Below are 13,906 nucleotides of genomic sequence, written 5' to 3' on the forward strand. Positions count from 1 at the left end.
TATGTACACTCGCTCACTAAAAGGTTGCGACACTTTCTTTTTTATAGGTTTCAAAACGCATTAATATTTTGCAAATGCGGACCACGATTGGTGTTATACTGCCTTTAGACTAAAGATAGTACATCGTGGTTTGCATTTGCAAAATATTATCTATAAAGTATATATTACGTATATTAAATGTAAATTAGAAACCTATAAAAAAAAAGTGTCGCAATCTTTTAGTGAGCGAGTGTATAAAAATAAGATTGATTAATATTATTTCTATATAATTCGAGAATAAAAGAAGAACGCACACACACAAGAATGGAAGACACTGTATTGCTATGCCAAAATATCGAGTTAATTATATCCCGCATACTTGTAAAAACTATAAAATGGGAAGTTCATAAAACATCCAGGAAAACGATCCGAGCATTCTGTGTTTGTATTTCGTTAAGTCCTCGCCGTGTAATAAGACGCGAATAACGACGCGCTTACAAAATACGCACGAGACCGAAGCGCATACAACGGGTCTTTGGAGATGATCTTCTAAGTAGTACTTAGAAGTTAAAATAGTCAATGAAGGTGGTGTCGGTTAATTTACGATCCCCCCGGCTGCATGTGAAGATCACCGTGGGCTGGTGATCTCCGTGAAATGGACGATGCTCGTACGGCCCTACTTATTGTTATGCAGCGAAACATAGAAATGCATGTATCAGAGGTACGATACGAGTCAGAGCGTCTCACGTGTTACCAAATTATTTGCGAGCGTTCAGCAGCGTACCAATAATAGATCCGCCCGTCTCCGCCTCGCGATCGTCGAGAAATGATTCGCTTTCGTCAGACCATTTTATAGTGTTATATATCTCGAAACGTCCCGTTACTGTTTACGTGACAACGCAACAAATATTTAGCGAAGTTTAACATCGCAGTTTTATCGTTCACCGTCGGATTCGTAAGGCAATATCGAATTCTTGTCGACACGCCTGTCGTTATCAGTGAGATAACGCGATTATCTCGTGGAAATTATCTGGATTATACTTCGCTATTCCTTAGTCATTCACCGAATCGAACTAGCTATCATAAAATGCTATTCATTGCGACAAAAAGAGTTTTACGTTATCCACACAATATACATTAACATTTCCACAATTTTAATCACACGCATATAAAAATGTGCGTATAATACAGTCAATACAGACATCAACAATATTTAATTAATAATTAAAAGTAGTGTAAATAAACAGTAATAATTAGAAAATTAATAACTTTATGTTAAAAATGTACAAGAAGCTATCGATATCTATGTAACATGTATATGTGAAAAGATTTTTACTTCACTGCAGTAACATGCATTGTTCGCAGTTTCGTTCATTTCACGCGTATATTCAGGTGCATCTGCATTTAGGTGTATATGCATTCAGCGCCCGTAGGTCACACAATCGCGAGGTCACAACCTTCCAGTACTACCTAGCCGCGAAAGGGTGAAGAAATCATGAGGAAGGGGGCGGTTGGTGGGCGAGGGATGGCGCGGGTGGGTTTTTAAGAGTCCGAGACGCGAAGGACGTCTCCGTAATGACGGGGCATAAATAACTCGGACGTTTACGTGCGCATTGATTTAAGCAAACTAATGATTTCACTTTGACCGGTCGGCGGTGGAGAAACGCGGCAGAAATGCAAGCCCGGCCCCGAGCCTCGGTCGGCACCGTCTGCCATATTGACGTTTATATCCGTCTGTATAATTTACATGTCTATGTATGACAATTATTGCGATGGAACCGGAGAGCGTACGTGGAGGAGATGGCGCAGTTGTTATTAGTTACCACCCAGACTTGGGCGCTATCGAAAATTTCGCGAACGAAGAAGCGTATATACCGAATCAAATATCACCGTTGCTTTACAACGTCTATATCGGCTTAAGAATTCTCGCATTAATTTTGAGCAAATCAATATTGCAGTTTTACGGTATATTCGGTGCGTGTATTATTAGACGAGGCGTGACGCAACGTAATTAATTATTTCGGGAAATGCACAATTATATCGCAGTTTGCTTTCGGAATTTCGTCAGTGCCGATCTTGCATACGGCCCTGTGGTCTCGATTCTGCTTGGGTTGGCCCGAGTCAAAGTCTCGGCCAAGTTGAATACGGCCACTTTGTGTAGGTGCATGTAAATGCGCAACTACAACATTGTGGCACAGAATACACTCCGCTCCGCAGCCGCACGCGCGTGTGTACGAATGTGTGAACGTGTGACCGTGGGCTATGAAACGTGATGTACCGCCATATATCATTTAACATTGTTTACTAAACCTCACACGAAAATATATTAACCGCGAGCTATGACCTATTATGTTATTGTACATTTGATATTATGTTATTACAATTATCTACTGTCTGTTTGTTTATGCCAACTGTTGTATGGGTAACATTAGATCACTTTTTAATTATGTAAATTATATGTATTACAGTGTAACATTCTGGAGAGAGAGAGAGAGAGAGAGAGAGAGAGAGAGAACGAGAACACTAAAAATGTTTAAAAGATTCTTTTATTAATAACAGTTCAAGAAAATATATATTAAATGTATAATTGCCTCTTGCATATTCGTATTTAAATTATTAATATTTGTTCAAATAATCCTATATAATCCCTGATACTAAAATATATTTATATCTTATCCTAATCTTCTCTCTTCCCTTTTCCCATTATATTAATCGTGGAAGGCGTCTGGCTCTACGTGCCCGTCGCAGTATCGTGTCCTCTGCAGGCGAGATTTGAAGGGGTCGAATGGCCGGAATTTTCGCGATTTCCTAACGGTAGACGGCACGACATCTGACGTGGAAATCCGCGAATGCGGGATAGGTGGAGGGCGGGCACCATATATTCAGTCTGTTTGTTGCACAACGTCCGATAAGTCTGAAGGGGCTGAGCTCGAGGAGATGACATTGACGGGCTAAGCGCAGGACTTAAAGCCTAGAGCTTAACTCATCCGTCAGTATGTGACACATATACTTGCGCAATGCTTCCCTAAGTTCGTATTCTCGTAGGCCGAGACGAGCGGCAGCGCCAGACATCTGTCACACCTTCTTCGATCGCTGTTATCCTTAGCTAATTGAAATCATCGCTATACGTACGAAACAGATACGGAAATGATGTCTTCTATTTTTATTTTGATTCATGGAAAATTTAAATTTTAGAAAAATACACGATTATTGCTGTAAAACTTGAAAGATTGTTAAACACTGAAAAAAAATACATAAAGTTTAGATTAATTTTAAACTTACAGTAATTATTCATTTGTAATAATAGATTTACAAAGTGACACACGTGCGAAATTTCCTTTCCTCGTCGGTTAACCGAGGCTCTCCCCACTCTCCCTGTACGTTTATCGATCCCTCACGCACGTGGTTCCCGATCGGCCGACCCAGATGCATACTGAGGACCCCGGTTGTCCATATTCCTAATGGCACAATCACTGGGGGCGTAAGTACGCAGCACACGGTATACACTCTTATCGGTACCGACTCCGCGCACCGCGGTATGAATATTCTATGTCGCTTAAGTATAGGTTTGCCCACTTGGCACAACGCTCTCCTGTACACACACACGCGCGCGCGCGCGTGATAATGCGTCGTGAATCCTTTTCGTGTATCTATGCATGTATACCTATGCATGCACATGTGCACGCGCGACCGTGGGACCGTACCACATACGCACACACGTGTAATACGTACGTCGCACGCCCTGCATACGCGCGCAAATTGCTTCTCAGTGTGTGCTCTCCTACCGCAAAATGATTAATTATTGCCTATAGACCGAAGTAGTGGTGAAACGCGGCTAGGACGGACCGGAAAGGAGACGAGGAGCGAAGGGGGGAGGGGGGGGCGAAGGGTGAGAGGGATGCCACACGGAGGGATGGGTTCGAGGGGATACCCGCATAACCCCCTCCCCTGTCCCTCCCTCGCGCGCGCGGCACGACGAAGGACACGTACCGGTGTTACTCCGGAACGCTAATAGCTTCGTAATAATTCTGATTTATGCGCCAGTAAGTAGGCGCGCGACGCACCGTCGACGTCGGCCGACCGACGACGGCGGCGACGGCGGTGGCGACGGGGGCGGCTTCGTTTACACGCTCTTGGCTTGCGCGCCCGAAATATCCTTCCCTGCCTTCCTGCAGACGTCTACGCTATGCCGGCGGACCGGGTAGGGACGTGTGTCTGGAGGCTTTGTCTGGTCAGGGAGAGCGGGTCGCGCTTTTAGTCACCTGTGCGTCAACGGAGGTTTATACGGCCTCCCAGACGGCATGCGACGTTATCGCACGCGTGCAGAGCGATTATGCTGTACTGACGAAAAGTCAAGATTACGCACCTCTGACGAAGCGTCTTTCGTAGCGTTACATTTCGCATGTGCGAACTGCGCGAGAGTTCAACAGACTGCTGAAGACTGATAATTCTCACTATATTTTATATTTCTCCTTATTTTAATGCATTCGTATTTTATAATCTTTGAAGAATATTCTTCACGAATAGGACATAAATTTTTCTGTTTACATCACATTCTTATGTATAACTGATTTCTTGAAAATCGAGGTGTAAAAATACATATTATATCATCTGAAGGAGACAACAGTCGAATTCGAGATCGTAAAGTTGAACACTAGAGCTGTGTCAATTTAGGTCTCCCTCTAAAATCGTGAATAGCTTATTTATGATCCATTAAGTATTTTGTAATTTTTTGATAGGTAGATAAAGTGATAATTAAATACTACACTTTTATTAATACTAATTCAGTCTAGGCATAGCTATAGTCAACGATGGTGGAAAAGAAAACTGTCAGATGAGTCAAAAAAGTGACACAGCCACTTAGGTTCTAGTGTTAAGGCATATCCAAATTGTATACGATTTTTCTATCACATTTTCACTAAGGCATATTTATTTCGTCAGCTAAATGCACTTCCGCGTTTTAATCAAGCAGCTTCCAGCGATCGTACGTCGTTGATTCGCGCCGGATCGAACACTATATGGGCTGTAACCGACGGACACGCGATCATTTAGTCATTTTCCTGCCCGAGTGGAAACTATAAATTACGCGTAGAGCGCGTGCTCGATCACATTGCAGCACGCTAACGACATGGCAGATGACGATCGGCGTGCGTGACTTTGGTCTCACGGAGAGACAGAGAGAAAAAGAGAGAGACAGAGAGAAAGAGAGAGAGAGAAAGAGAAAGTGTCACTGTAACTACAGGAAGTACTATGTCTATGTTTGATATCGATAAATCCAGTTTTAATAATGCATTAGTCAACTGCGTATAAGTTTCTGAATCCGTAACGTAAGTACGCTTAATTATAAATGTTTTCGCCATAGCGTACCATATAATCTTTGCTGCGCGAATTTCGCAAGGTAATTAACATAGTATTTTCATACAACTATTACATGCCTCTGGAATTCTGAACTCACGGATGCATTACAGCGATTATAATCATTATTATCTTATTAATAATGAGTGCGTTAATGATGAAGATGCCTCATAATGGACTATAATAATTATTATTATTGTAAAACATGTAATATTCTTGCCGTAGAAGGGTGCGATGTAACGCTCTAAGAAATTCTACTGCAATTTTATACGATTTAAATTGAGCATTCTAATATCCGTATATGTGGATATTAGCGAAACTTCTGAGAACTGACTCGACGCTTTATCGAAATTATGTAATGCAGTGGTAGTCATGCATTTTTTCCCGAATGGGTCGTTAGTGGATGAAACAGATCGGAGGTGTTGCATCCTTCCACGAGACGTCAGGGACGCCTTCATCCGGTAGTTAGTCATCGGCTGGCAATTTATCACGAGTTACGAGATTCCGTCGGTCTAAGCTCCACTTACTATGCGCGCGATCCGCGCGGCTGCGCAGCCGCAACGGCGATTACATATAATTACCAGTAGATTAATTAATTATACCGGGAGGTGGACCGCCCGAATATGCTATATGTACGCTCGTTCGATACAGTCGACCCAGCGGTAGCGGGAGTTGATTTCAGGATTTAGGCAACTTGGAGCCGATAGAGCCCGAAAGTCAATTTCTCAAGATCAGTAAAACCTCGCATTTATTACAATCGCGCATTATTTTACGCGTTATGATTTTTTTTAATTTCTTTTTTTTCGTATTATGTAATATCAGTACGTAAACAAAAAAATAATTTGGCATGATTCGGAGCATATACGTCGTGCGGTAACCGCGGATTCCGACTCGAACGATGTAAGATAATGGCGACAGTTAAATTCGATATTTTTGTGAAAAACAAATATCCCCAGCAGGCGTATCTGCGTCGCTCCGAGGCGAGACTTCTCGCGTCAAAGATAGCGGATTGATTTACATGGTCTCGCTCGCATGCTCGGGTGCCTCTCAATATTTTCGGAACACGTCGAAGCCAATTCCCGCGGCTTTGGCAGCTGCTCGCACCCGTAATATGCAACAACGGGGGAACGGGGAGAGAGGAGCGGAGCCGAGCGGAAAGGCGATGCGGCGCGCCGGCACCGACCGGGAGGAATAAATACCGCGACGATGGCGCGTATCTCTCGATTACCGCTGAAATCCCTCCATAGATCCTCCGAGCGCCTTGTCTCGCAGATGCATAACACGGTTCGCAGTGCAGTAAACTAGCGTGGGTGACACGCCGCATGATGGACCGAGAAGCAGGTGCAGCGGCGTACTTTACTTTTGCTTCTGGTGCACACACACCCTCGCTCCCTCGCGCGCGCGCTGTCTGTGCACGCACGCATTTACGCACGCAATGGCGTAGTGCATGCCGCGAAATATATTATAACGACGAATATATATATTATATATATATATATATATATATATATATATACACATACATATACATTTATCGTCTTTAGCTATTTAATCTTGGTAATAGCGTCGCACGCCTGAAATAAGACTTCATCCTTTGTGCCGTGAGGACTGTAAACGTCCTTCTAATGGGAGCTTTATTTCGCATTGAGTAACGCACCGTGACGACGCGCGTAGTTCCGTGCGACGTATTTTTCGATGCATTCGCGCGCGTGTGCAGCGGCAACATTAATGTTTCACAATGGTGGATACTCACTGGTTATTGCAAGCAGTGTGATGCTACATCCCAGATAATGTCGGTACTTAATAATTATTTCACTCGCACAACACTTGCATAAAGTCTCTATGCTTTTAAACAATCGTATACTATAAATTTTACTATTATAGAGTCAATATTTTCGAAAATACATGATATTTACGCACAATAAAACTAAATTACTGCTATATATTTTTACTGAATTATTGTTTTCACTCAGAATTGACAATAAAATCAGTTTATAACGATAATTATTAGACATTGTGCATTATACACTTAACGTACGTTATATATTTCAATAAGAATTTATTACGGCTAGACAAAATTAATCACTGCCACGCCATTGGATGCGCGCACAAATTTGCGAAGCGCGGTGGCGATGCGCGTTTCACGATTTGCGTCCAACGACGCATACAGAGAAAGAAAGAGAGAGGGTCGGGTCTTCTCCCGTCCTGCTTTCGCGTCTCTCAGCGTCTTCATCTCTCCGGCGCGTCTTGCGTAGAAAATGTCAAAGACAGTTCCAGGAATCGCTGCCGATCTCTCAACCCCCCTCTCGCATCGGACTCGATGTTGTTCTTCGCGCTGCCTCTTCATCCCCCTTCTCGCGATGCGCGCCCAATAAATCAGCGAAACCTCCGCGGATGCCACGAGTGGTGACAACCTTGCGTTATGTCACGACCCTCGGCTTTATGGCTTATTTAACCGGCATGCGAGTAACCGGCATCTCGGGATATCGCCCAGAAAAAGGGCGCATCTCCCCCTCTCGCCCCCCTCGTACGGACGGACGCGCCGCGCCGTCGCGGAATCCGCATACTTGACGGCGATACTTGACATGAGCGGTGTCTTCCTCTCGAAGAGAGGGAACTCTCGAATCTACGCGTTCGATGGGACGTGGAGAACGTGATGGGATAGACCGTGGAGCCGGGTGGTCCATCTCGAGATTTATGGCCGGCTCTCGTTCTGCAACATTCGAAGGAAACGGTGCGAAGACTCGGTGCGCGGTTTCACGGGACAGTCGGAAAAGAATGCAATCTGATTTCTCAAAGAGAGTCTCGCGTGTATACATAGAACGAAAGGATATTTCGAAGAAGGATATCGAGCGGACTTGAAGAGTATAAAGCGGGTAAATGCAAATTCACGAACATATCGTAATAGTATTCGTTATTTTGCGATCACATAAAAGATAGCACTTTATCGATTGAAATATCTAATTATAAGTGCAGCGGACGAAATGCAACTTCACGAGAAAGATCTTTATCATTGGAAATAAAAACAAAACTAAGAGCGGGCTATAAAAACACGAGCTCGTAAATTGTTTTAGGAAAGCGTCTGAAAGAAAACGTTACTTCGAAACGATCGGCCGGCGTTTATCCCGTTAATCTTTTATTCTGGGAAGTCTTTTAAAGAACACCGGGAGCGCCAGAAACAGGGAGAAAGAAAGAGATAGATAGGCAGATAGACGGAGAAAGAGAGAGAGAGAGAGAGAGAGAGAGAGAGAGAGAGAGAGAGAGAGAGAGAGAGAGAGGAGGACCGCTCTCTCCAGAACTCTTTCGATGGGCCATGACACTTCGCGGAAACTAAATAGACCACTCGGATGGATAATTACAACCGCCTTCGTGAAAAGGCAAGGGTCGAGGAGTGCGAAATAAAAACGCGGGAAGAGCCACAACGTTGCTTCGTGCCTCTTTGATCCTCCCAATGCGTTATACCCGCCGATGATTTAGAGACGCATTTCCGCGACGCGTGCGCGATGTGCGCGCACCTAACATCGCGTTTAATTTGATTTATCGGCGCTATTATGCGCGTTGAAAAATAGCCGAACTAGATTACCGGGCGCGGACCGGCGTAATATTACAAGATCGCCGAGAGAATCTGCAGCTTGCGAAGATCTGAACAATCTCGTTCTTCTTGAAGATATTGTGAACACCCTAAAGTTCAAATATAATTATTATATCTTTCTTTATAGAACTATAAATAGCGTATACATACAGAAATACACAGCTCTAATATGTAATTTCAATTGTTTTTCTAATCTTTTCAATTTTTTTATGCGCTGAAATTATTCGTTTCTTGAAGAAGCTAATTTAAAGTTATAATGTTACTTCTATAAAGACTATAAATATGCGATTGTATTAAACTTCCGTCGTCGAACATTCGATAATTTTTTTAAAGATGCAAATTACGTAATACGACGTGATTCATCTAATTGAATCGCTTTTTAGGTGTGAGCCACAGACGTCAGAACGACGCAGTCAAAGTCGCGCGTGGGTGGATTCCATAATTGGGCTATAAAACAACGAAGAGTGTGTGCACGATAATTAAAATATCTTCTTGCGGTTCGGTCCCGTTCGATATCTTCGGCTGAACTCGCGCCCGGGACGTGCCTCGGGCGGAACGACGTTGGTGATCCTCCAGGTTAAGCATTTAATAACAAAACATTCGCTACCTCCGTGAATATACATTAAATCTGTCCGATTCAGATTAGTATTAATGTGGCATCGTTCAAATGTTAATGTTTCGTTCAATCTCAATTTCAATCCTAAGTCTTAAAACTTTATTGGCCTTTATGCACACGTAATAACGTTTATCGGCGTAAGATTCAGATAGAAATTTATCACAATACTTTTTCATTGAGACGGTAACATTTATTACAAAGAAAAGGGACAAGATATTTATTTTCGTACGCAAATTTCCTTTCCCCAGAATTTTTTTTGACTTGTCATTTTAATTGTTTCGAATATATTGTTTATAAAAGTACAAGTAATAAAATAAGTATCTCTTTATGTTATATCCTCTGTGATATACGCATATCTTTTGCGTGAGAAAGGAAGGCAAGCCATTCTCATTTTCAACGTGTAGGATTGGAATGAAGCATCCGTACGAGCTAATAGCGGCTAATAAATGAACCGTCGAAGCAAATTTATCGCATTGGCTGGCGAAGCCGATCCGCAGAGAGCCGCGGTGTCCCGATCGGTTACGTGTATATACACGCATATATTACGTATATACGCAGGATACACAAAAAGAATCGAGCCACGCTCAATCTCCACGGGTCGCGGCGACGTCATAGCCGGCAGGCGAATTTGTAAGCGTGCATCATGCGACTCCTCTCTCTTCTTCTCCTCGTCGTCCTCGCCTTCTCTCCGTCTTCTCCGCCGCGGCAGAGGTGTAGCGGACGAAAGGTAATGGTCCCGGTAATATCGGTGCTGTGTGTGGGGCCCCGAGCTGCACTACTAGTAATTGATTGGTCATACCCCCCCGTGCCCACATTACTCCTTCAAACTTCGCTCTTCTCTCGGCTCCTTTTCTGCGGCCTCTTCGACAACGCCTACTTGCGCCCGACAGTGTGCTATCGATTTCGCTATCGCGGAGCTGTACTTTCGAGATACGTACACCCTCGGAAAGGATACGTCAGGAAACAGAAAGAGAAGTGAAATAGAAGATTTCTTGACGCGATAAAAAGAAAGGAGGCTTCTTGCAGCAAATAATATTTCCAATTATCCTTCTTAGCGTCACTTGCTGTTTGTCGCCCAAATCTGATTTGATAAAGCTACCGATGGCTGATCTTTCCAATTCACTTGTTCTGCTACACGTGCTTCAAACAAGCTATCGCTTCAACTTAAAAAGCCGGCCGTGCGTGTACAGGTTCGCGGATAGTTATTAAGCCGCAGCATAATTGCAACAATTAATTATCGCACGTGTGGACGTTACTCGAGGACTTCTTCGGCATATCCGAAAATGGTCAGGAAATGAGCGGCGAGAGTCCGCTCATCCCTCCGCGTACGTGCGCTCACACGGGGCGCATTACCGATTGTACGCGATAATTATAGAATAAATAAATTCACGTCGTGGCGGAATGCGTATAATATATCTACGTCTGCCAAATGGTACCGAGATACAGTCGTATATCACCGGGGGAGTTATAGTCCCCGCCCGGTAACTCATTGCCGGGCGTACGTCGTCGTCTCTCGCTATCCGTTTGGCTCGTATCCACCTCGTTGCTCTATGGTGCGAATCGTGCGTCACGCGAGATCGACGCCATTGAAAAATCGCGCGTGTTTATCTGGGAATTGCTGGAGATCGCGCGGCAAGAATGTAGAAGATAGAGATCCTTTTAATAAGGGTCCGTCTTCTATCCGTCATTTTTCCTCTAACGATGAAAATATTCTGATGGCCAGACTCTTATTAAAGGGTCTCTAGAAGACGGACAAGCTCCATCCGCGGAGGAATAGTCGCGAAGCGACAGGTCAGAGTCGAAAAGTATTAGGAGAAGAGGATACTTGTTAGCTCCGCTTAATTACATCAATATTTTGTCACAGTGTAATTTAAAGAAACGCTCGAATATTCATAGAAACACGTAAAACAAAGCTAATTTGAAATACCATTGCTTAATGTCTTAAGAGCTTGTCTTTTCTGTGATATGATCTTTAAAATAATCATAGAAGTTTTGGAAAATATCTCTCTTCGCTACGTTTTTACATTGTAATGCGACACATAAGAATATTTTCAACAATATCGGTCTTGTGTCTCAAAGGTATATTATCATGGGAATAAAATAACAAGGAATTATAAGAACCGTGGAAAGGGGAAGGTAAGGCTGTGTACAGATAGTACATAGATGATGCCGTCGGTGTCGGAGCCATACGTCTTACTGCCCAGGCATCGCGGTAATATAGAAATTCAATCGTTCTGGCAATTATGCGTTGCGGCTGTTATTATGGTCCCTCTCCGACCATTCGTCCGTACCTCGGCCCTGTACGTTGCGTACATAATATTTTATTGGCTTTGTTTACGACTCGCGAGTGTGCCTTAACACGACTGCCTCTCTCGAGCAGTTTCTTTGAGTGTCCATATATGCGCATCGCTCGATTCCTTTTTAGACATAAATTTCTTTTCCGAACTTTTGATTTATGCGTGGGACAGTGATTTGTAATATTCGCATTAAAAAAATGCAAAATATTAAGTTTACAGGTATTTAATTATTAGAGATAACGTGTCGGTTATCGTTGTTTCGTAGAGCATTTTAAAAAATCGGACGAATGTCACCCAAGAAATGTGTATCAATGAGAACCGCTGCGAGTAACAGTGGTGTAGCGGCAATAAGTGCAGCGAAGTCATAATGTAACATATAGTTACATACGAACCAGCGCGGTGAAGATCAAAGGTTTCACGGACCGTGGACTGTGTGTTGCCGGTCGCGCCGGTGAAGGGTTAAAGTCGGGCCATTGATAGCTCAATAAGATAGCCGAGCATTTATCCGGGACACACCCTTGGGCGAGTTCCAGGGGGTGGTTACGGGGTGCAGAATGGGAGATACCTACGCGGAATTCTTCCTGGCTCATTGTAAGGCGTCGATACCATGTAATCATGATCCTCGCAGAGTCCCCGTCCCCGTGTTGTGGAGCTCAACCGCGTCCATGGGAAAAACACACACGAGATTATACACGTGTGGCATTGTGTGCGGGGATGCGTTCACGCGAAATGATCACGCGCTCGACGAGATGGGTTGCGCGAAACGGATAATTAAATATATACTTTTGGACTGATATACAGTAATAATATTATAATAATCGCCTCGGTGCCACGAAAAGTTCTGGGTTTCGTTGAAATATCGCGTTGGAATCTTCATGTTAATGCGATTTACAATGCACAGTAAGCATGATGAAAACAGCGAAATGCCACAAAATTTTGAAAGCGGTGTTAATTCAATCTAGCAACCGCAAGTCTCTGGAAAGTATTCATAAATCTTTGGCGCGGTACGGACGTAATCGCGCAGCCCCGCGCCCAGACTTCTGGAGTCCACTGGCTGGCTCGGGGGACATTATGGTCGGTCGATACATATTTCACCGTCCGGGATAGGATGTCCAGACCGAAGCGGAGCAGGAGCTCCGCCGGAGTCTCGTTTGCGATACGCCACCCGCAAAATAATTTTTGTATCAAAAGGAATAGCGAATGAAATAACGCTTGCGATCTTATCTCCGCTACGTCAGGTATTTTGTCCGTGCCCTCCCGCATCAAAGGTTATGACCAAACCCCAACGATCCCCGCGACTGATGATCAAACATAAATGCGCTGGTGTGCGCGCGTGTGCACGTACGCGGCGTGCACGCGCGTGTGCGCGTCCGGTAGCATCGGAGATCCATGCTTCGTGCGTGGGGTACGTCCATCTCACCGTGGACGTTCACAATAGCTTCTGTTTAGAGTACTTACGCTGAAGGGGAGCCGCTGGGTAACCCAAGTCAGCCATCTTACGTCGAATAAATCATCGCCAAGACGTAGGAGATATCATTGAACCGGTTGACGGAGAGCGGCGTCGCGCCTAATGCAACGGGTGTCGAGAGAACATCCGTACGTGGTACCTCGTGTATGATGATATTTGTCATATGTTATTCGACGCGAGAGACGTCGCGTTTCTACCGATATTGTTTTTCGCAAGTTTTAAAAATGATCGTACGAACGATTGGCGGAAATACATTGACAATTATCGACACGCGTCTATCGTAAAAACGTGTGGATCATGAACACAATGGATGCAGAAGATTGTATAATAATTTTCTTTTTTTTTAGAATTTAATCAACGATAGTATAGAGATAAAATACGGAGAATACACGGGGTATGTTTCAAAGAATGGTGTTACGATACGTGGATAGTATCGCGTATCAATCAGACAGCGAGAGCCACATTGTCTTACGCATCAGTCGGATAAAGGGACGCCTGGTCCGCGTGCTCCACAGGCCTTGAGGCCCCGAGAATGCCCGGGAGCTCAGGACCACCCGGACAGAACCTATATGCCCGGCGGGGATCTTATTGACTCGATA

Source organism: Wasmannia auropunctata, unplaced genomic scaffold (genome assembly GCF_000956235.1).
Source record: "Wasmannia auropunctata unplaced genomic scaffold, wasmannia.A_1.0 LD335986.1, whole genome shotgun sequence".
Taxonomy (NCBI): Eukaryota; Metazoa; Arthropoda; class Insecta; order Hymenoptera; family Formicidae; genus Wasmannia; species Wasmannia auropunctata.